The sequence below is a fragment of the Wyeomyia smithii genome, chromosome 3, assembly GCF_029784165.1.
Source record: "Wyeomyia smithii strain HCP4-BCI-WySm-NY-G18 chromosome 3, ASM2978416v1, whole genome shotgun sequence".
NCBI lineage: Eukaryota > Metazoa > Arthropoda > Insecta > Diptera > Culicidae > Wyeomyia > Wyeomyia smithii.
Window position 1 is genome coordinate 195,921,198 of NC_073696.1, and position 23,573 is coordinate 195,944,770.

Below are 23,573 nucleotides of genomic sequence, written 5' to 3' on the forward strand. Positions count from 1 at the left end.
CAAAAACAAGCTGACAAAGCAAGAAAACGGAGGGCCAGAAGACGAAATCATTATAGGCGAAATAATTACAACAGAAACAACAACCCTAGGCATAACCATATCATTCACAACAACAACAACGATAATAACAACAACTCTGTCAATAACAATAGAAATAACTACAACAGCAATTACTACAATAATAATAACAATTCCAACAACAACCGCAACAATAAGAACTACTTCAACAATAACAACAACAATCAGAACCAGAATCGCAACCTCAACTTTAACAGAAATCTCGATAATAACCATCAAAGTACCAATCGAAACAACTACAACTTCAACACCAATAGTAACCGTAGATATACCAACCACAACCGTCACGTCAACAACAGTTTTTGGAATAATAACAATAGCCTCAACTATAACATGGCCAACAGGCAACAGAATAACGTCACCAACTCCTACAATAATCAACAACACACCAACTGTAATCGTTCCCATGCAAATCAACTGTTACCACCTGACAGAGTGCTTCTTGCAGCAGCGAAAGACCGATTCTCCAGACCTCAATCTAACTTCATTCCTACGATTCAATTTCAAAGAGGCGAAACTCTTAACCCATACCCGGCGAACGACGAGTTTTCACTTTCTCAACCCCAGATGATCAGCGATCCTGCACAACTTCCTACTTCACAATGCATTGCGTGCTCATCTAGGCACTCGTGTCTTCAACGCAATTAACTCACTCATCAGAGGACCGTTGCTGGTGATAATTTTGTTCAACCTAGAGATGTAGGAAATGACGCGACCTGCTCTGCTCTGGTAAACACTTCTGTTAATAATGACTCTCATTCTTTAGCTTCTACACTCGAACACCCCACCACTACCGAGATCTCTGTATATTGCCAAAATTTTAACCGCATGCGAGGCGCTCACAAAATTAACGAAATTCAAAAAAATTTACTATCCTGTTCATTTTCTGTTATTTTAGCAACCGAAACCAGCTGGGACGAGGGTGTCCGCAGCGAAGAAGTCTTCGGTTGCCGATATAATGTCTATTGAAATGACCGTAACTATCAATTATCTGAAATGAAATCCGGTGGTGGTGTGTTGATTGCGGTGTCAGTAGACTTTAATTCAGCGCTTATCGACACCATTCAGTTTAAAGAGTTCGAACATGTTTGGGTGAAAGCAGAACTAGCAGGAGAGACACACGTATTTGTCTCTGTCTATTTCCCTCCAAATAATGCGCGGAATGAAATTTTTGAAAAGTTTCTTCATGTTGTTGAAAATATTGCATCTAAGCTGTTACCTGAAGTAAAACTCCACATATACGGTGATTTCAACCAACGCAACATTGATTTTATTCCGGACATCGATAACCATAGCATTTTACTTCCTATTATTGGCGAAAATGAAACGCTGCAACTTCTTTTTGATAAAACCTCTAGTCTTGGTCTTAAAATTGTTATCTAGATCTGTTGATGTCCAACATTAGTGAAGACTTTTGTGTGACGAATTCATTACAACCATTATGGAAGAACGAAGTTTATCATACAGCTATAGAGTTTTCTTTATTTGTGCATGTGAATAAAAGACCTGACGAATATAAATTCGAAGATGTTTTTGACTTTCAGTCAGCAAACTATGATGAATTAAAACATAAACTAAATAGTATCAACTGGCAAGATGTATTGTTTGAAGACGGAAACGTCGATTCGGCTATAGAAAATTTTCATAACATATTATCTGATTTATTTATTAGCGAAATACCATTGAAAAGAATAAGACGTCATGGCAATTCCAAATACCCAGTCTGGTACAATAGACAAATTAAAAACTTAAAAAACAAAAAACAAAAAGCACATAAAAAATACAAAACTCATAAAAATCGTGATGCTTTAACAACTTATCTTAACATTTGCGGCGAATTTTTTCAAATATGTTAAATCAAAGTTAAAATCTGAAAATTTTCCTTCAAAAATGCAACTGCATGACAAAGTTGAAGAGAACCCGGCATACATCTCTGATCTATTTGCTGATTTTTTTCAACAAAATTATACAACTTTCTCCGAATCTGATCGTGACTATACATTCTTCACCAACTTTCCTGAGTTTCCCAACTATTTCAATATTGAACATGTCAGCGCACGCGAAATTTAAGATACTTTAAAAGCTCTGGATGCGTCTAAAGGTCCGGGACCAGACGGAATTCCGCCAGCATTCATGAAACATTTAGCTAAAAAGCTAACTTCCCCACTGTTCTTGATTTTCAATATGTCGCTGGAATCCGGTTGCTTCCCGAAATTCTGGAAAAACTCATATCTAGTGCCTGTGTTCAAATCTGGTAAAAAAACCGACATTAGCAACTATCGAGGCATAGCCATTCTTTCCTGTATACCTAAGCTTTTTGAAGCAATAATAAACAAAAAATTATTCCACCAAATAAAAAATAGAATTACCCCAACGCAATACGGTTTTTTCAAAGGGCGCTCAACAACAACTAACTTACTCGAGTTTATTAACTTCTCTTTGAACGCAATGGATAAAGGTAATTATGTTGAAACCTTATATACTGACTTCAGTAAAGCTTTCGATCGCATTGATATACCCCTGCTTCTCTTCAAGTTACGAAAAATTGGAATTCATCCACAATTACTCAAATGGATTGAATCGTATTTGACAGATCGTCAACAAACAGTCAAATTTAAAGGTAGAATATCGAAACCTATTCAGGTAACCTCAGGAGTTCCTCAAGGCTCTCACTTGGGCCCTCTACTATTTATATTATTTGTAAACGACATTTCCTTTATTCTGAAACATGTAAAAATTCTTATTTATGCCGACGACATTAAACTTTTCATTGAAATTAAAAACGCTGATGATGTAAATATTTTTCGTAACGAGATAAAATATTTTTACATTTGGTGTAAAAAAAGCCTTCTTCAGCTAAACGTTAAAAAATGTAGTTCGATGGCTTTTGGCAGAAAAAGAAACATGCCAAGCAATATGATTTCCTTAGGAGATCAGGTAGTAGAGAAAAGTGAACGAGTTAGGGACCTAGGAGTCATACTCGACTCAAAATTAACATTCACTGATCACTACAATACAATTATTAATAAGGCTAGAACATGCTCAGTTTAATAAAACGTTTCTGCTATAATTTCCAAGATCCATACACAATAAAAACACTTTATAATTCCTATGTCAGGTCACTTTTAGAATACTGTAGCATTGTATGGTCTCCGTTTTCTGCAACACATGGAAACAGAATAGAATCAGTGCAAAAACAATTCCTGTTATATGCACTTCGTTATTTACGATGGACGTCATTTCCCCTACCATCATATGACGAACGCTGCAGACTTATTGACATCCAATCATTAAAAGCCCGTCGTGAATTCGCAATGATGTCATTTGTTAACGATATCGTATCTCAACGTGTCGATTCACCCGAAATATTATCAAAACTCAATCTTTATGTACCTTCTAGAAATTTACGAACTCGGACTTTGTTTTCTTTAAATCATCAACGAAACAATTATGCTAAATACGGGCCAATTAATCAAATGATGTTAGTGTATAACCAACACTGTGAAGCAATTGACTTTTCTATGTCGAGAACTAAATTGAAACAATATTTCAATCCAACGCGCAATTTAAATCGATAGAAAACATTCATTGTAATAAACCGTCAAGTGAAGAAATTATTATTCAACTATGTATACACTCTTTTTTTTTTGCTCCCACTAGTATAAATAGCATATAGCATGTAAGTTAGTTTTAAACATATGTAGTCTACTTTTGTTTGACGAAATAAAAAATAAATAAATAAATAAAAGTTGATTGTTTATTAAAGGATTTTTATGTTATAGAAACTTATGACTCAAATTCAACATGACATGAAACACAATTTAACGCCTTCCTTTCCCCAACCATATCTGTTGCCGTTGTTAACTGAACATTATACTGCCCTTCCAAGCATAGTTGTCCCAGCGTGCATAAGGTTTGTGTAGAACATGGGACTACTATGATTGGAACGGCAGTATAGTGTACATTGACGTGCTTTGGATCGAATGCACTGATTAAATCTGTGCATTACCAGCTATGGAACAAAAACATATACTTATCTGGCACAATCTCAGCCCAACAGACTGTATGTGATTTTTATCCTTCATTCAAACTTGCTCTTCTCTTACGATCTCGTTTCTCGAGCTAGTAGCTGCCACTACTTAATTATAGAACTTACTCTTTCATTTGAGTTTGCAACTATCGAAATTTTCCAAACTTCCGGAATACGATACCACAAGCTGCCGCGTTGGCGAGCTGGGAAACGGTGAGGGTGCAGGAAAGAAAGGTGATCCGGTCAAACTCGTTAAAGTGGGGAGCGAGCGGCCTTCCGCTGTGATCTACAGGATTCTAGTTGAAATCTGGGTAGACGCAAAAAGACCGGAGGACCGAATGGAAGCTCTTATTTGCCTTATATATAAGTAGGTCCATCGACTGGATTTAGGCAACTATCGAGACATTGGGATCCGTTAACCGTAGACCTACGTTGGGATCGTTTTCGTCCCAATCTTTTTTTAGGATCGATATGTCCAGAACCGATGATGATACTTGGCTGATATTTCTTTACTTTATTGCTCAGGAAGCTGAACATATAAAAATGCAGTTCTGTCTGTCTGTTAGTCTGATCCGTATAGACTTGGAAACTAGTGAACCGATCTGCGTGAAAATTTCTGCATTACTTGTAAATTAAACAAATTAAACAACAAAATTTCACAGGTGGAGGTTTTCCAGGGAAAAAATATTTCTATGATGGTTTGATACCCTTCCTTACTTTAGAGAGGGGAGGGTAGTTCCCATACAAAATAAACAGATATTTCAACCAATTTTTCCGGCAAACAGCTTAAAATGATCAAGATAATGAACAGAAGCAAAAATCAACTCAAATGCCATTTTTAAATCCAGGATCGAAATTTTTGGTTTCTGATAAACATGACCGAATACAGCAAATTTGTATTTCCGGAACTACAATATTGCCAAGAGGCCAGAATATGACTCCACATGTCTGAAATGACCAAATATAACCTAATATGGGTACACTCTCATGTTTTTTAACTCAGTTAAACTAGCGGTTTGAAGGCATGTAACATTTTTGCAGTAAAATATGCCATATTTGCTAGCTTTAAACACAGAAAACATCGTTCTTGTTCCTAGATTGATGTGTTTTTTATAGGTGTGAAATATTGTTTTCCAGAATCTATCAAAATATTTGTCGTTTTTCTCAATCAGCGTAAGTAGCACGCGCATCATTCATAAGGTTCATATGTCATATAATCGCGAATTCTCGGGCAAAAAATAACTCATACACAAAGATCATGGTAAGTTCTTCACGATTCATCAAAATGTTGATGGTTGATAACGATTTTTCTGTAAAAACTAGTTATTTTCTAAGTGTTCCATAATAGGGACCGAGACAAGATAGTTCTCTATAAATATGGATCACTCTGATTCAAATGTGATTTTCACCAATTAAAACACCCTATCAACTTCAATTGAGCTATAAACGGAAGCTAAATAGTGCTGAGCCGTTGAAAAATATTATTTCCAAGGCACGAGCGACAGGAAAGCTACGTAAAGCGGGAAACTGTTATGATGTACCGTATACAATGGTTCATTACTACCTTCGGGAGCGACAGACGTGGACTCTCGATCTAACTGCAACCTTAAAAGCCACATAAAATGTGGCCAGGCCATGCGGGATCTTTAATACGATTTGAAATATGTTATTTCTTTAAATTACATCATTTGAATAAGGTTCATTGAATGGATTCGTTGTCAAAAGCTGTTTTTATTATGCTGATCCATGATATGATGCGAAATGTCTGATAATTAGAACCGCTCTCAAAAGTGATCCATAATTGTGTATTTGGTGAGTTATGAAATAAACATACTTTCTGAGAAATATTCACAAAACATGGAAAGAAATACTCAATGAAGTGAAAGATTACATAGATTACTTATAAACAATAAAATTGGTCAGAAATGATTTTTTGAATTCATACATCTTCTTAAGTAATCCATAATCGTGGGGGGACTGTATTTTCAATATATGGGTGATGTACAGAAGTCAAAAGGCGAGGATGTTCTCATTCCAAAAAAAAAAGAATTATTCCAAACGATTTGAAGTTATTAGAATAAAGAAAAACTCGACGGGAATGACTGAGCTAGTGTCTCATAAACATTATTTAATACTAAACTAAACATAATGTTATTAGTTTGCACTTGTGGATCTACCAATAACCTTCAAAATGATTGTAAGCTATTATTTTTTACCTCCCGTTAAGGTTTGGATTTTTTTTTCACAAAACCTGGGACGTACGAGTCTCCTAACTACTCTGTAAACTTTACTTTTTACAGTAGTGATCTGAAATGATATATGATATCGCTTCATGATTTTCTGGTCACAGCTGAAAATTACTAGTAAATGAAAGTAATTTGAACAACACTCCGATATATTTTAGAAGCCTATTTTAATCAAAGAAAATTTTACATTATTTTGAACTGCGTAACTTGAAAGCTGACTTGCATGCAAGTGCTTGCGCATTTAACCCGGTTGAATAATACTACATCAGATAATGGCATTGACCATCGCACATTTTTCCATCCCTTTCATGTTCATAATGGTAAATATGTTGAATAATATGGCGTCCAGAAAAATAAATACGTGCAGGACAATATGGGACCGATAAACACAGCCTTGTATTAGAAAACTTGTGTGCTTAGCAAAAGAGATCGCTAATCCAAAAAGGTTGGAAATCACGCCATGGTATTCTTCAACCTCTTCAACAAATCCCTGAACGTTTTAGTGCCACGAACTCGACTTCTGTCAAAGATAGAGATAGAGAGAGGGCAAGAGAGACAGAGAGAAAGAGAAAAGGAAACTGAATGATAGAAAGAGAAAGAGAGTGGAAAAAAAAGGATAGAGAAAGAGGGAGAGATAAAGATAAAGAGAAAAAAAAGAGAGAGATGAGAGAGAGAAAGGAGAGGGATAGAGAGAGAAAGAGAAAGATAGAGAGAGAAAGAGAAAGAGAGCGATAGAGTGAAAGAGATAGATGGATAGATAGAGAGAGAGAAAGAGAGAGAAATAGAGAGAAAGAGAGAGAAAGAGAGGTAGAAAGAGAGAAAAAGAGGGATAGAAAAAAAGATAGAGAGATATAGAAAAAGAGATAGAGAGAGAAAGAGAGAGATAGGTAGGGAGAAATAAGCTTTTCACGATGGTTGGTTATAATTTCGGCTGAGCAGTCTTGAATAAGTAGAACGATCTGGTTTTTTACTGTCCGACGTTTCGTCACTGATCAGTGACATTTTCAGGGAAAACTGATGGTGTTTATTAGCGATTAGTGTCTGTTTTAATTCTTAAATTTGTTAACAATTGATGAGAGTTTAGCTAGTTGTTTGTGGTTGAGTTGTCCGTGACTTACATAATTCTTGTTCGTTCCTTGTCTGGATGCTTTTTAGAGCTTATCGTCAACATTAATTGGGGCGATTCGGGGTACATTCTACAATATTGGTGTTCATAAAAGTCTATGGTACAATTTTTCTCTTATAAATATTTTAAACAAACTTACAAATCTCTTTGCTGTGGACCTATTGCGATGGCGGATGGTAACGTTATGGGGAGTAGTTGGGATTCGGGGCGGTAGGAAATCTGTGTTACTTGTGGTGAGATTCGAAAGACAGGGACAGAGAAGGAACTAGTTGGCTGGTGCATTGGTATTCGGTATGAGACTCGACAGCACAGCTGCGTAAGCTGTGTTGAGTCCATCGAGATCGACTCGCTTGTTGACAGTATTGGGCGTGTTGTGTATATGACACATTTCTAAGAATGGTAGAATATGGGTGCGGTTGCTATGGTAATAGTGGTTCGACTGAAGTCACACAGCTTAGAGTCAAGAATTATTCCAAGGTCCTTCACGTGTTCAACGCGAGAAACTATCACGCCAGCAACTTTGTATTCGAACTTAATTGTATCCTTTCTACGGCAAAAGGAAGTCACCGAACATTTCATTGGATTTAATCCCATCCGATTCCGTTCACACCAATTGGTAAAAACATTGATTTGCTGCTGGAGATTCAGTGTATCATCGTCAACTTCAATTCTGCGGAAAATCTTTAGGTCATCAGCGAATGATAGTTTCGGTCCATCGAGTGCATGATTGACGTCATTAAAATAGAGCAGGAAGATTAGCGGTCCCAGGTGACTGTCCTGAGGTATACCTGAAGTGGCCGTAAACGGAGCAGAATAACTTTTAGAGATATTTACGCTGAGCTGACGATTTGTTAAATAAGACTCAAACCACCTCTGAAGCGGATCACCGAAACCCATTTTTTTCAATTTAGCTAGGGTGATTTTATGGTTGATCCTGTCAAAAGCCGCAAACAAATCAGTATATATTACGTCTGTTTGACAGTTCTTCTCAAATCCTTCGTAGACGAACGAGGTTAGCGAAAGCAGATTTGTAGCGGTTGATCGATTTGGCATAAACCCGTGTTGCTCATCGGAGATAAAGGGTTTGCAGTGGAAAAAAACTGAATTCATTACCACCAGTTCAAACAGCTTTGAACCGCGCACAATGCCGAAATTTCTCTATAGTTGTTAACGTCGTTTTTATCTCCTTTTTGAAAAACCGGGAAGACAAATGCAGACTTCCAAAGATTCGGATAGGTTCCGGTACGCAGTGATAAACGAAACAGGTGTTGCAGTGGCTGTAGTAAACCTTCAATACACTTTTTCAACACGATAGCAGGAATTGCATCAGGTCCAGGAGAAAGCGACGACTTTAACTTAAAGGCAGCTGTAAGAATAATGTCGTTATCAATACAGATATCCGTCAACATCGCGTTTGAATCAGGTACAAATCTTGTTGCCGCGGCCACCTGATCTAAAGGGAGTGTTTCCTCTACGAAAGTACAGCTGAATTCTTCCGAGAAAAGTCTACAAAGGCCATTTGAATCAGCTTCAACTTCACCGTTATAAAACATTGCCGAAGGTAAACCAGGGTCTTTTCTTTGCTCGTTGACAAAAGACCAGAAGGCTTTTGAATTCGTTTTCAATTTCCGCTGCATGCGATGTTGATGGGCATTGAAACAGCGCCTGCTCAGTTTTTTATAATCCAGGTTCAGTCGAACATAGTAGTCTCGTAAGGCAAGAGAGCGATGTTTTGAAAATCTACGCAATGCGGCACGTTTTGCTCTCTTAAGTCGACGGAGTTCTGCGGTCTGCCATGGAGTCTTAGTGGATGCAATGATAACTTTTTTGGGTAAATGACCGTCAATAATGTACCCAAGCACATGGGTGAGGGTCAGTGTAGCCGCATTAACATCGTTATTGTCTAGGATGTCGTCCCAGTCTAGACTGTGTAAAACACCAAGCATGCTAGCAAAATCAGCTCTTCTGAAGTTGTAGACAACATCTGAAACGGTGTTCATATTAACAGTCGTAGGATTACCGTTTAATACCAAGTTATAAAGTATATAACATAGAACTTACTTAAATTTAAGATTTTTGTACTTAACTTTTGTTAGTTGCATTTTACACGAAAGTATTGTTCAAAGGAATTGTTAGGGCACACAAAACACACATTTTTGTCAAAGGTCATATATCTCCAGGACTTTTTCTTACAAAGTAATACCATATTTTAGCTTATTTTTTTTTTGATAACTTCAAGAACGTATAGGTTAAAAAAGGGCAAGTAGAATCATGATGTCAATACTTTTCTTTGAAGTTAAGCTAGAGTACTATAAACTCCTTCAGTTTTTATTTGTCCCAATCCACTCATGTTAGATTACGGAGAGCATATGTTACAGTAGGTTTTCATACATCGAAAAATACTAACTTTTCTGTGTTAAGATATAGAGGAATAGTTTATTCGGCAAAGTTTAAGAACGTGCAAGAACTAGAATCTTTTCTAAACAAACAAAATTCCTATCTTCATTGGGTTCAGAGTTACAGAGCATTTTCTGTAAAAGTTACTGACTTACTCTACTTTTAAGGCGACAGACCGATTATCGATCCAGTGCCGAATCCAGAATACGTCGCCATGTCCCTCGGTTTTGGGCTGCTATCCTCCAATCGCCCCTAACACCTATTTCGCGTGCATCCTCGTCGATAGCAGACATCCAACAAGTGCGGGGTCTACCCCGAAGTCGACGACCTCTATCGGGATTCCTGCAAAATATAGCCTTCGCTTGATGCTCATCCGGCATTCTCGCTACATGCCCAGCCCACTGTAGCCTGTCGTGTTTTATCCGCTTGAATATATCCGCCGATTTGTATGCCTGGTACACTTCATGGTTCATGCGTCTGCGCCAAACACCATTTTCTAGTTTGCTGCCAAGGATTGAACGCAAAATCCTACGCTCAAAAACACCAAGAGCTCGCCGATCAGCCTCTTTCATTGCCCATGATTCATGGCCGTAGAGAGCCACCGGAAGAATCAGTGTTTTATAGAGTGCAAGTTTAGTACGGATTTGCAGACTGCGGTACCTTAGCTGGTTATGTAATCCGTAAAAGGCCCTGTTTGCGGCTGCTATCCGCCTCTTTATCTCACGACTAACCTCGTTGTCACATGTCACTAATGTTCCCAGGTAAATAAATTCGTCGACTACTTTAAATGTTTCCCCATCTAGCACCACCGCAGCACCAACCTCCGACGGACTACAACGCACTCTGCCAACCACCATGTATTTCGTTTTGGCAGAGTTTATGACAAGCCCTAATCTCGCAGCTTCCCTCCTGAGAGGTCCGAAGGCCCCTTCTACTGCTCTACGGTTGATACCAATGATGTTGATATCGTCCGCACAACCTAGAAGCATGTGAGACTTCGTAATGATGGTGCCCCTTTTTTGCCCGCCGGCCCTCCGTATAGCACCTTCCAATGCGATGTTGAACAATAAGTTCGACAGCCTGTCACGCTGCTTCAAACCATCTAACGTCACGAACGAGTCCGATATCTCACCGGCTATCCTGACGCTTGATGTAGAACCTTCAAGGGTGGCACGTACCAGCTATGTTGGGAAGCCATGTTCGATCATAATCTGCCATAACTCACTTCTCTTAACTGAATCGTACGCTGCCCTGAAGTCTATGAACAGATGGTGCGTCTGCAAGTTGAATTCTCGAAATTTATCGAGGATTTGTCGCAAGGTAAACATTTGGTCCGTCGTGGAGCGTCCCCCTCGAAAACCGCATTGGTACTCGCCAACAAAGGTCTCCTGCAACGGCCTCAGTCTGTGGAACAGGATGCGGGAGAGAATTTTGTACACGGTATTGAGAAGAGTTATGAGGGTTATACAGCTGCATCATCCAGCAATTTTTCAGACACAACAAGACTCCTCTCGTACTGCATTTCCTCACTAGTAAACACATGTTTTCACACACTTGTTGAAGTGATCACGATACCATTCATCTCATTCGCACGATTACCCCGAAAACGATGTCCACAGGCAAAAAATAAATTACTGAAATTTATGTTCTAAAAATTAATAATACGGTACGGTTTTCTGCAGTGTATTTCTGTTTTAAACTGTTCTAAAAATTTAAATCAACATAATGTGTTTACCATGTTTAAATATAATTTTTAATTTCTTGACACGTACTGATCGTGGTCGTGTGTTTGGCTATTTCTGGAGTGCATTTGTAACGGAATAGATAAAAAAAGCACTCAAAGAATCTAAAATCTTTTCGGGGCCATTAAGGAAACACCAATTTACATCTCAAAAGCGAACAAACGCTCCACTCACCGCGGACTTCAAACGAACTGCTAGACAGAAACAATTCACCCAAAATACGCGAGTGTATTTCGGAGCAACTCAGTCGGATGCTGTCTCAGTCCGTAACATCATATGTCTTTCGCCACGGTTGAAAATACAGATGTAGGATGGTTTACTTTCGATCACTTTCCTGCACAGCGGCGCGTAGGTGGAAAGAGACTGCTTCAATTCTCTCCACTAGAAGCAAGTCGTTTTCGACTAATTTTAAGATAATGTTTCTTCCTGGTTGATAATTGCTTTACATTGCTAGGTCTACACTTGAAAAACCGTGCGAGACACCTTTCAAATGAATGGGAAATTTTTCATCACCTGCGAAATCCGTCATAGTTGACGTAGTTTGCCAATCTCGGTGGAAGGTCACTAACATCTCGAGTTGGTTGATTGTTGATTCAACGTGGGCCGCGAATTTAAGGGACTCTCAAAGGTGCTGCGTAATTCCCGGTGTTTGAACCTATTCCAGCCGGCAGACGGAAAGTGCAACGCCATTCCATCAACCCGACACTTGGAGTTCAACCGAAACCACAAAACAATTTACTATCGCCACCGCCACCGCAATCACCATCATCGCAGGCAGTACAGGTTGATGTAGGTGCGAAAGCTTAGTCACGTTTAGTTAGTTTTCCCGGTCTCGACGCGACGCTTCAGTATCGCAGGCCAGTTGGTTGGGTAAACATCGATATCGATTTGTGCCACAAACATTGATGGAGATCGATATCGACGTTAAGCGACTGAACTTTGTGCTGGTTTCCGATGGCGCTCGCGGGAATAACCGGACATGCACGCGCAGCAAAACAAAAGTTTTATAATCCCGACACGTTTCCCTGCCCGGATGCGTAATAATAAGCCATACCATTCAAACAGGCTGAGAATACCGGCCGGTGCGTATGTTTGAGTATACAAAGGCTGGCTCAATCAACCGTCCATTGTTTTCCGATTGAACAAAAATATTATCAAACAGTTTGTTGCTAGTTAATACTGGGAATTGTTATGAGAGCAAATTTATGCGAAATCATTTTCTTTGTTGCTTTAAAAGTGAAACTGTCTGTTCCCTGAATATGACCGCCAATCTGCAAATAATTCGTGCCCCAAATCGTAACAACTAGCATTCGCTATTGGGGTCACATTTCATTATGGTTTTCAAAAACAGAACATGCGATAATTACAGTGAATTAGGGAAATATTCGAGTTTTTTGTATAACAGGCCATTGCTATAAACCACGTATAAACAACCGTAATTTATATCGTAAAAATTGTCAAAATAAGCACGCAACCAAATTGCTTTTTTTCGTTCGATATGATATTTTCCATCACATCGACACTCAGTAACTCTGTTGGCACGAATTAGTTCTGCCGGTTTGCAATCAATCTGATATGACATATTGCTTCGTTCAAGACGGTAATCAAGAACAGTGCTGATACTGACAGTTCTTTGTTTCTTTTCCCTTTTTATTACAGAGACTGTACACTAAAGAGTTGATAAGACGCCTACCGGCGGTGTGAACGTCACACCCAAAAAGAGAAAGCTTTCATGCAGAACCAATAGGAAATTTCGGCACGATATTTGCACCAATCGGTGAGCATCTTGCCAACTCTGTATAATACAGTTTCTGTGCTTTTCATCTCCAGCTAATTCAGTGATTCAATGTGTTTTATGATTAGTTATGACAGGTGATAGCCACAAAAATATTGAGTAATAGCACACTCATTTGCTTGAATCGTTCTTCAAATCAGTCCATGAAATCAGTGTCTTATATAGCTCAAGTTTCGTACGGGTTTGCAATGCGCCTTTTTACCTAACGGTTAACCGAACGTCACCAATGTATCCAGTCCAGGAAAATGAATTCGTCGACTACTTCAAATGTTTTCCTATCAATCACATTTTCAGTACCTACATCCGACGGACTACCATGTTCTCTACCAGCTACCATGAACTTTGTTTTGGCAGACTTTATGACAAGCCCTATTCTCTTTGCCTCTTCCACCGCTCTGTGGTTGATACCAATTATGTCGATATCGTCTGCAAAACCCAGGAGCATATTCGAGCATAAGCCGCCATAGTTCATTTATCTTAACTAAATCGTACGCTACCCTGAAATCGTAAATATTTGTTTTGTTAATTGATTTGAATTAATTCGAGATAAATTAAAATCAAACAAAGGGTACTCTGTTTAATAGTCTTTGGAAAGCAACTATAGCGCCAAAAATGCTGTACTTAGTTCGTTGACAAGCAATCGTAGTATTGAATTGTTTCGCAGGGCACAAGGTTGCACGTTCAAAGTCCCTTGTTTCAAGAGAGTTTATTCTTTAGCGATCCTGAAAATGAATCCCAGAACTCTAGAGGCTTCATTGGCGTCGAATAAGTTATGAAGCTTGAAGGAGAGCAGGGAATCTGAACGGTCGGCACAAACTTCTAGCTGCCATTGAAGGAAATGACAGTATACAACTGTGTGAACTTGAAGGTAAAATTTGAGGTCATTCGCGTAAACCAGCAGCGGTCCTTCAATAACTAGGCTCACGGCAAGATAGGCGTTTCTAAGTGACTTCTCTGGGGTATTCCAGACGTAGCGTCAAAATGAGAAAATCGGCAATCTATAATAGCTACTGTTAGACGGCGACCGGTAAGAAACGTTTTGAGCCATAGTAATAAATCCACGTTGATTCCGAGATTGTCTTGTTTTGTGACGGCTATGCGATGGTTTAACTTATCGGAGGCAGCTGTTTAGCAGGTGTAAATGACATCTGTTTGGGGGCACGTTTCGACATACTGTTACTTATGTATGAAGTAAGACAAAGCAAATTGGCGAAGACCGGCTGTGAACCCATGTTGGTCAGGGTTTATTAAAGCCTTGCAGTGAGCGAGCAAAGGCTCCATGTTGAAAAGTTCGAACAGTTCAGCAACAACACAGAGGGAGGTGATGCCACGATAATTGCCCACATCGTGTTTACGTTTCGAACCCGAATCTCCCCGGTACCGCCAGGGAGAAGGGCGAGTGTGCTTAATGCACCCCTTGTTAGTATATTGACCTTGCTGCTTTCGTGAAGGCAAGAGGCGATAATGCATCCACTGGCACTATTCGCAGCCTTCTGTTTCGATTTACGGTTGTTTACTGCGATGATCTCTGTCTTGGATGTGCCAACTCCAGTTTCCTGGAGTGCATCCAATCCTCGACTACGCGTATGGATAGCGCGGCTCTCAATCGACCTCGCTGATTGACTCGCCGTAGAACTCTAGAGTTATATCGTCCGCAAAGCCCGTCATCACTGCTCCCGTTGGGTGCTTCAGTACTCCGTCATACATGGCATTCCACAGTACCGGACCCAGGATGGAATGTTGCGATACCCCTGCGGTTTTAGGGACGCATTTCTGACCCTCATGTGTGTTGTGACCCAGCACTCGATTCCTGAAAGTAGCTTTCATGTACAGTGGCATCGGCACTCCGAGACTCTAAAGCGCGTACGCTATAGAGTCCCAGCTGGCGCTATGGAACGCGTATTTACGTCTAGCGTGACAATTGAGCAATTGCGAATGCCCCTTCTTTCACACTGGAGTGCTACCTCAGCCGTCTTAGTGACGGAAAGAATAGTATCCACAGTGGACTTGCCATTGCGGAAGCCGAATTGGTTGCTTGACAGTCCGGTTACACTCTCGGCGAGTCTCACAAGTCTGTTGAGGATTACCCTCTCAAGCACCTTGCCCGCTGTGTCTAGCAGACAGATTGGTCTATATGCCGATGGGTCACCTGGTGGTTTCCCGGCCTTCAGCAGTAATATCAGTCTCTGTCGCATCCACTTATCCGGGAAGAGGCAATCGTCTAAGCATAGCGAATGATCGCCCTGAACAACCCGGGGGCTACCTTCATGGCCGCCTTAATGGCCAGGTTCGGGATTACGTCTGGTCCAGGTGCCTTGCACCTTGAGGGAGTTTGCGATCTTAATGAGCTCACCGTTCGGCACCCTTGCCGCCTCCTCGACCTCTGCGCGGCTGCCGTCACTCGCTATTTGTGGTGACTCAGCAGCCAGAAGCCAGGGGTTTGGTTCGTGGTGTGGGAAGAGTCCCTGAGATCCGCTCCAACATGGCTGGTGATTACTCTGCTGGGGCTCGGGAGCTTCTGGTTTCGGCCGTAACGACCCTATAGGCCTCACCTCATAGGCTCGTATTGGAACGTTCGCAAAGTCCATCAAAACAGGCTCGTTTACTAGCCTTTATTGCGCTTGTAAGCGTTACCCTAGCAGATTTGAATGCTGCTTGGCGCTCTGATCTTTGCGCATAGGTGCGCACGCATTGCGTCTTCTGCCTCGCGCGATGGCACGCGCTACGTAGGTCTGCTATCGCATTGGTCCACTGGTTTTTTTCTAAGCTGACAAGACCTAGGCAAGGCGGAGTTGCACATCCGCGATAGTGTAGCAACAAGTTTGTCCGCACTCAGGAAGCCACTCCTCCTCCGAGGTCCCACCTTGTTACTCCCGCAAATACATCGGCATCAAAGTGCGATGTCTTCCAGCCGCGAGTGGTTGGGGTATTTTCAACATGCGTTTTGAGAAACGTCGACGGAATCCCGTCAGGTCCTGGGCTTAGGGATGAATTGAGTTTGCAGCAAGCTCTAGAAATCTTTGTCGCGTCTGAACGAAAGGTGATCAAAGTTTGGCCGGACAGTGGGGTATTACTAGCGGCACGTTCAACGTGATGATCACTCAGTGTCACTCTGATGAATTTCTCGCATAAAGACTGACATACGTACTGCGGGGTGGATACCGCCTTACCGGTTGACGGACTTCCAAACCCGTTTGGGACGAGAGTTAAGCTCCCTATGTGAAAAAGCAAAGCCTTGGTGCTACATTCCAATTCGGAACTTGACTTTCTGTTTATTATACACAGACTTCGCAGCCAACTGTTAAGTGTTCAGGACAATTGCGGGGCTAGCGCTACGATCGTGCTGACACCAACAGTCTCTCCCGAGTCGATACGCGAACCTACGACGACTGGCTTGTTAGGCCACCATCGTACCTCGTGACCATCTGTGCGATACGCTTCCTCTGTATCTGTTGATGTGTTGATATCGGAGAAAGCATCGTTTCGCTACACTTTTGTATGTATGGTTAATTCTCGCATAGTGACGTTTTAGGAACAGTGTACGGTGCCTAGTATTTTTTTTCAAGGCAGCTCTCTTCTAGTATTCAAGCTGCCGAAGTTCTCTCGTTTGTCATGGCTGTCGGGAGGCAAGATGCTCTTTTATAAGACGTAGCTGTCGATATCATAATCCAATACGTTGTAGAGTTTGAGTGGCTTCTTCGGCATTGACGGAGTCTAAGATAGTGTTCCAGTCAACCTCAATGAAAAACTCGGCGGTACTTTGGTAGTCGACATTACGGAATCCGTAAGACACAGTGGCGGAGACCGTCTCGTTATTCTATCGATGAAATCCAGGGAAGATTGAAATCGTCGAGCACCATAACTTCGTCTGTTGCTTTTGCTGTTTCCAGCACTGAGAGAACCGATTGGAAATAAGCAACAATCAATTCACGCTCACCCGTGGGTATGTACAGAGCGCCGAGAAACAACGTCCAATTTGATCCCTGAACCAACCTGTTCGAGGCTTAAACAAGCAGCATCCTCTGAAGCTTTTGCTTCGAACTTAGAATTGACAGCCAATAGAACCCGAACTAAAGCCAAATTATTAAGCCTTAGACCTTCGTTGTTCGTGATAGGAGTGGAGGCTTCCTCTACCAATTACGGAGCGGAAGAAGTCTTCCTGTTCGGGCTCTTTTCTAGGAGCTCTTTGAATATTCTTCTGGCAATATGTTAACTGTTGGTACGCGATGTCCAGAACTATCCGCAAAATGATCTTTTGCACTGAATATCCGTTCTATCGCTTTTGCCACTATACCTTTTGCACACAAAAATTAATGGTGAGAAACCACATGAATATTGTGTGTGAATTTTGAATTACTTTGAACCTCGATAACAAATGACGCGTATTTTGGTTGATACAAATCACTTATATAACAGAATGTATACCAGTCATAGGATTGGAAAAAACTGTGCCGTCTGCTACGAGCCAGGATCCTCTTTCTGCTAGATGACCATTAAGTCACACAATGTTTGTGTGAAATTAGACCAACATTTGTGTAAATTCGAAAAGCATTGTTGCTCATGTTCATACTTTTACGTGTGCAACCTCCTCATTAACCTTCCATGGTTTTTAAAATAACTGCACTCGCTGGTTCGATTGGAGTCCGTACATTTAGCTATTTCCAATCAATCATTGTCCTTTGCAGTGCGTCGAAATTTATGTTTCAACCGCTCGCCCTGGGTCAGACGCTGTTGCACGCCGTTCCTAATTTCGTATATTCGTATATTCAAACCAAAGTTTGAAAAGACTGTTAATGTCAGTTGGATCGAAGTCCTATACCCTACACTGACTCTCGCGAGGTGTGCAATGGGGCTCCCTCCAAGGAGCGCGTGCAGCTAATGGTTCATGCGCCTTCGCAGTTCTCCGTCATCCAACTGTACCCCACCGTAGAAAGTCCGCAGCACATTCCGTTTATAAACTCCAAGGGCGTTCAAATCCTCCGTAAGAAGCATTATTGTCTGGATTTGGTAGAAGACTACCGGTCATACAGTGTCATCTTCGTGCGTTGTCACACTCGATCCGATCGAAGTGTCTTTCGAAGTGAAAAATAGGCACAATTTCCAGCCTGGATGCATCTTCGGATCTCTTTGCTGGTGTTATTGTCTGCGGTTACCAATGACCCCAAATACACCAACTCATCGACCATCTCAAATTCTTCACCGTCTACAGAGACTTCAGATCAGCTTCCCAAGATGTTGCTCTCCTTGGAGCCTCTAACGCACATGTTACATGTATTTTATTTTCGACGCGTTTATCCGCAGTTCGATTAGTCTTCGGCCTTCAGTCGGAGAATTTGGGATACAGAACAGCTACCGGAGGAGTGGAAGGATGGGGTTATCTGCCCTATCTATAAGAAAGGCGACAAATCGGACTGTGGGAACTATCGTGCGATCACCGTCCTGAATGCCGCCTACAAAGTTCTTTCCTAAATCATTTTCCGCTGACTCTCGCCGCTAGCTAGCAGAAGTGGGGAGTTATCAGGCCGGCTTCGCGGAAAGACGGTCTACGATGGACCAGATCTTTACCTTACGGCAGATCCGCCAGAAAAGCCGGGAATACAGAACTCCCACGCACCACCTATTCATCGACTTCAAAGCCGCGTATGACACTATCGACCGAAAAGAGCTACGGAAGGTCATGGACGAAAAAGGCTTTCCGGGAAAGCTGATTAGACTGATAAAGGCAACGGTGGATGGGACGCAATACTGTGTGCGGATTCCGGGTGGATTGTCGAGTCCATTTGAATTCCGCAGGTGGCTTCGACAGTGTGATGGTCTATCCTGCCTGCTATTCAACATTGCGCTACAGGATGTAATTAACCGAGCGGACATCAACACGTGGGTACTATTTTCAACAAATCCAATTTCAATTTGCTGGTGACATGGACATTGTCGGCAGAACAACTGCGGCGATAGCAGAACAGTACATCAGACTAAAACGGGAAGCAGCTAGGATTGGGTTGCAGATAAATACGAAAAAAACGAAGTATATGCTAGCCGGCGGAACCGAAGCCGACCGACAACGCCTAGGCAGTAGCATTATGGTCGACGGCGATGAGTTCGAGGTAGTCAACGAATTTGTCTATCTTGGCTCACTGGTAACCGATGGCAATGATACCAGCCTTGAGATCTGGAGGCGTGTTATCAGCGGAAGTCGTGGCTTTATAAGCAATTGCGGTAGAACAGACTAAACCTTCTTACAAAGTGTAACCTGTACAAAACGCTCATAAGACCGGTTGTTCAAAACGTGTATAAGTCTCGAGGAGAACCTTCGAACGACGAGTACTAAGGACGATCTTTGGCGGTGTGGAAGAAAACGGAGTATGGAGGCAGAGGATGAACCATGAGCTCGCGCAACTCTACGGCGAACCCAGTATTCAAAAGGTGGCTAAAGCTGGACGGATACGCTGAGCAGGGTATGTTGCAAGAATGCCGGACAACTACCCTGCGAAAATGGTGTTTGCCTCGAATCCGGTAGGAAGATAACGACGCAGCGGGCAAGATGGGTAGACCAGGTGGATCGAAATCTGGCGGAGAATAGACGGTGTCCCAGGGATTGGAAAGCGCCAGCCAATAACCGAGTGAATTGGAGAAGTTTTGTGAATCAGGTCATGTTATTATGACGGAATGCCAAATAAATAAATAAATAAATAAATTTCAGTCGGATGCAGGTTTCCTCGGCCTCGCGAAGTCCAGAAGCTGAAACACCCTTGTAAAAATCGTACCCCCCGTACCGATTCATATCCTCCGGATCATACTCTTGAGGGCGGTCTTGAACAGCAAACAGAAAGGTCCTTCACCTTGTCTTGACCCTCCGCGCAAATCAAACGGGTTCGAGAGTATCCCCGAAACATGCACGTAGCACATCATTTGTAACATATTGACTTTGATCAATTGCATCAATTTATCCGGGAATACGTTATCGTGCATGATCTGCCAGAGCTGTTCTCAATAGACTGTATTAAAGGACGCAGTGAAATCGATGAAGATATGGGTATTTCTGTAAGATCTGTCGGATTTGAAGATCTGACAAGCGAATGGTCATGAGTTTGAATTTCAATAAAATCAAGCCATTCGATGTCATAGGGGTTAGACATGGGTTAACTCTCAGGCACACCACTTAACTTTCCTTCAAGCTGAATTTTACAATACCTCAATGTCTCCTTCTTGACAGAATATTGATCCTTTATAAAAACGATCACTAAACATTTTTTTAAGTCGGACATTTTTGAAGCTTTTATCTCCCAGCTGGTCTCGAGGTACGATGCTAGCCTAACAAGCCAGTCGTCGTATGTTCGAGTCTCGGCTCGGGAGAGACTGTCAGTGTCAGTAGGATCGTAGCGCTTGCCCCGCAATTGTCCTGTACACTTAACAGTCGGCTGCGAAGTCTGTGTATAGTAAAACAGAAGATCAAATTCTGATACGGAATGTAGCACCAAGGCTTGGCTTTGCTTTGCTTTTTTATTTGTGAAGCTCTTTAGAAAATAAATACACAAACATTAGGTATGTTTCTTCAAAGATGGTTTTTTCAACCTCCCTTCTGTGCAACACTCAATATCTCTTTGGTACACTTTCATCCACTATTTCTTCAAATCCTGGTCGTTTTCAAAGACCTTTCCAGTTTTTCGGAGCTAAGCCATCATAGTCGTCCAGAGTTTTTCTTTGGGCGAAATTCTGGCGAGTTTGGCGGATTTATCTCCTCCGGCACAAAAACAACAATTTCGCGTAGTGGTACGATGCCAGATCCGATCAAAGCAGATTATTACCTTCATTGAACGGGAAGTCTGAGGGCATTCTCTTCTACACACACGGTCGTTATGTACGGTTTGCTGAATTTGCCCACCCACAGATAACATACCATACCAAGTACTTCTAAGCAAATTTGTCAACTTTTTTCTTCCAGAATATCCAGGCTGAACTTGCCGACGAAAAACTCCAAGTCGGGATCTGTTCGACCTCCATTTCAATGTAATTAGATTTCTGCTGCACGAACCACTCACGGTACAATTTCCTGGCGCGAGATTTCACCATCGTATTCTGTTCATCGTTCCGATTGAACGTCTGCTGGACGAACCAGAGTCAAGAATTGACCTTCCTGACTACGTCCCTAACCAAAAGGTTCGAATTGCGCTTGAAATAATTCGTCACCTTCCTTCACCGGGTCGGTCGTCTTCCCTTTTCTTCCATTGCCTGCTCGACGTTGGGTCGTCTGGATTTTCATAAACAATTTTACAATGCGGGACACGGTCGAGAGCTCGATACTCAGCACTTGTTGCTTGGAAGCCATATCGATAACCAACTGACAGATTGTGACGAAATTTTGTATGTACATGTCAACAGTACACTTCAAATTAGTTTTACCAAAACTTCGTAAATTTTCATCCCTGCATTTTATCTTTTCTTATTTTCTCTTATCTTCTAACATCACTCGAAAAAATTAGCAACACAAACCAAATTTATTTAATCAAACTAAATTTATTTAATCATTGAAAATAATCAACCGCCTATTTTACATACCTTACAATAATGTGATAAATGTGAAAATGGAGTTCTATTTTGTTTCATTTTATAATATACTGTTCATGTTGATTATTTTTGCAATTGAACTCCTTTTTTCTGAAAAAAAAAATCCTTCAAACAGTTCAATATTTTCAGTATTCAATATTTTCGGAGCAAACAATATAATATTATTTTGAATGTTTTTTCAAGAATGTATAAATGAGAAAAAACTAATACAAAAAGTACTAAAAGTTATATGGGACAACTATACGTAGAAAAGCAGTACATCAAAGTCGTGGTCTCCATTTAGAACAGAAATTACCTTCACTCCAAATAAAGCTTTTTGCGGGTACTTAAAGATAATTCCTCAGTTTGCATGAATCAAAAAAGAACCGCGTTAATAGTCTTTTGTAAACGATATGAATGCGAGGCAGCCATCACGCCGATAAGAGATTTAATTACTAGCTACTACGAGGTTTTCTTTCTTCTGCATATTGCCATCGGCTAACAATGGTTACCTCGTTGAAAGCCCCAAGCTTCTTCACTGGATGCAACAGCAGCAACTTTTCCGTTTGTTTTCCTTTGACGAAGATGATAGCAAACTACGTCAGTGATGATTTTTGTTTTCGCTTGCCAGAAGGCGTTCAATTTGTGTTTTGGTTCTTAATTATAAATATAGCTTGAAAATATTCGCTACGCTTTTTACATCGAATACTTTCATCTTTCAAAACGAATGAACCATTCCAAAAAAATTGCATTGGAATAATCCATTGAATACTATTGCACTGATATGGTTATCTATGATAAGCTTTAATTTTGTGATTTTAAAACGTGTACCGAAAAGGCCACACACTGAGCATTTAAAAATTCCAGAATATTCTCCACTTCAAATATTACTCACTGTTTGTGGGCTAACTGTACACCTTACAATCCATTTCTCAATCAGCCAATCCCAAGTCTGTTGTGCATGTAGGTGACGCACCTCAAGGTTGTAGTACATAATGAGTGCTGAGGCACGTTCCAATGAATGATTCGTAGAAATGCCAACCCAATTTTACCTTATTTACGACGTTCGAGTAACCACTTCCCCCAACGGAGTAAGTTTTTGTGCTGTTATCTCGGCTCCGGTACGTTTCGCGTTCCGAGAAACGTCCAAGTTCGACAAAATGGAAATAATGAATTTACGTATAATCAAATTATGAGCCACATGATTATATAAAAATCCGCAACAGGAAAACAATGTCAAAAATAGGAAGCCACGTGGTTAGATTTTGGTAACTTTTTATACTCCGCTCATTGAGTTTTTTTTTCAAGCCATTCTTTCTCTTTGACCAGGTAGTTTTTTAATTTTGTCTTAAAAGGAATTTTTAATCCATTTACAGAGAACCGCAATGTAATTAAATCTCAGCATAATGTGTCAAACGTTAAAAACCTACTTTAATATCATGGAAAAGTTGTGCATTTCTACACTGTTTAGGACATTATTGAGTATCGAATCTGAGGTACGTAATGTACCTACCTAATAGGTATGTATTTATTTATGAATTTAGAATCCAGAGTATCAGGTTGAAGCAGACAAATCATAGCTTGTATAATCTCAAGAAATTTCTAACGAACAATT

General features: G+C 40.9%; 1 protein-coding gene across 3 annotated transcripts in view; it reads left to right on the forward strand.

The window, feature by feature from the left end:
• LOC129727504 (uncharacterized) overlaps positions 1–23,573 on the forward strand; it is a 330,263-nt gene that overhangs the window by 47,217 nt on the left and 259,473 nt on the right. The window contains exon 3 of one of the 3 annotated variants that reach the window (XR_008728545.1): positions 13,279–13,485. The exons of the other annotated variants lie outside the window; for them this stretch is intronic. The gene's annotated coding sequence lies outside the window, so the exon portion shown is untranslated. Of the gene's footprint in view, positions 1–13,278; positions 13,486–23,573 lie in introns of those variants that run through there. 3 annotated transcript variants of the gene reach the window in all.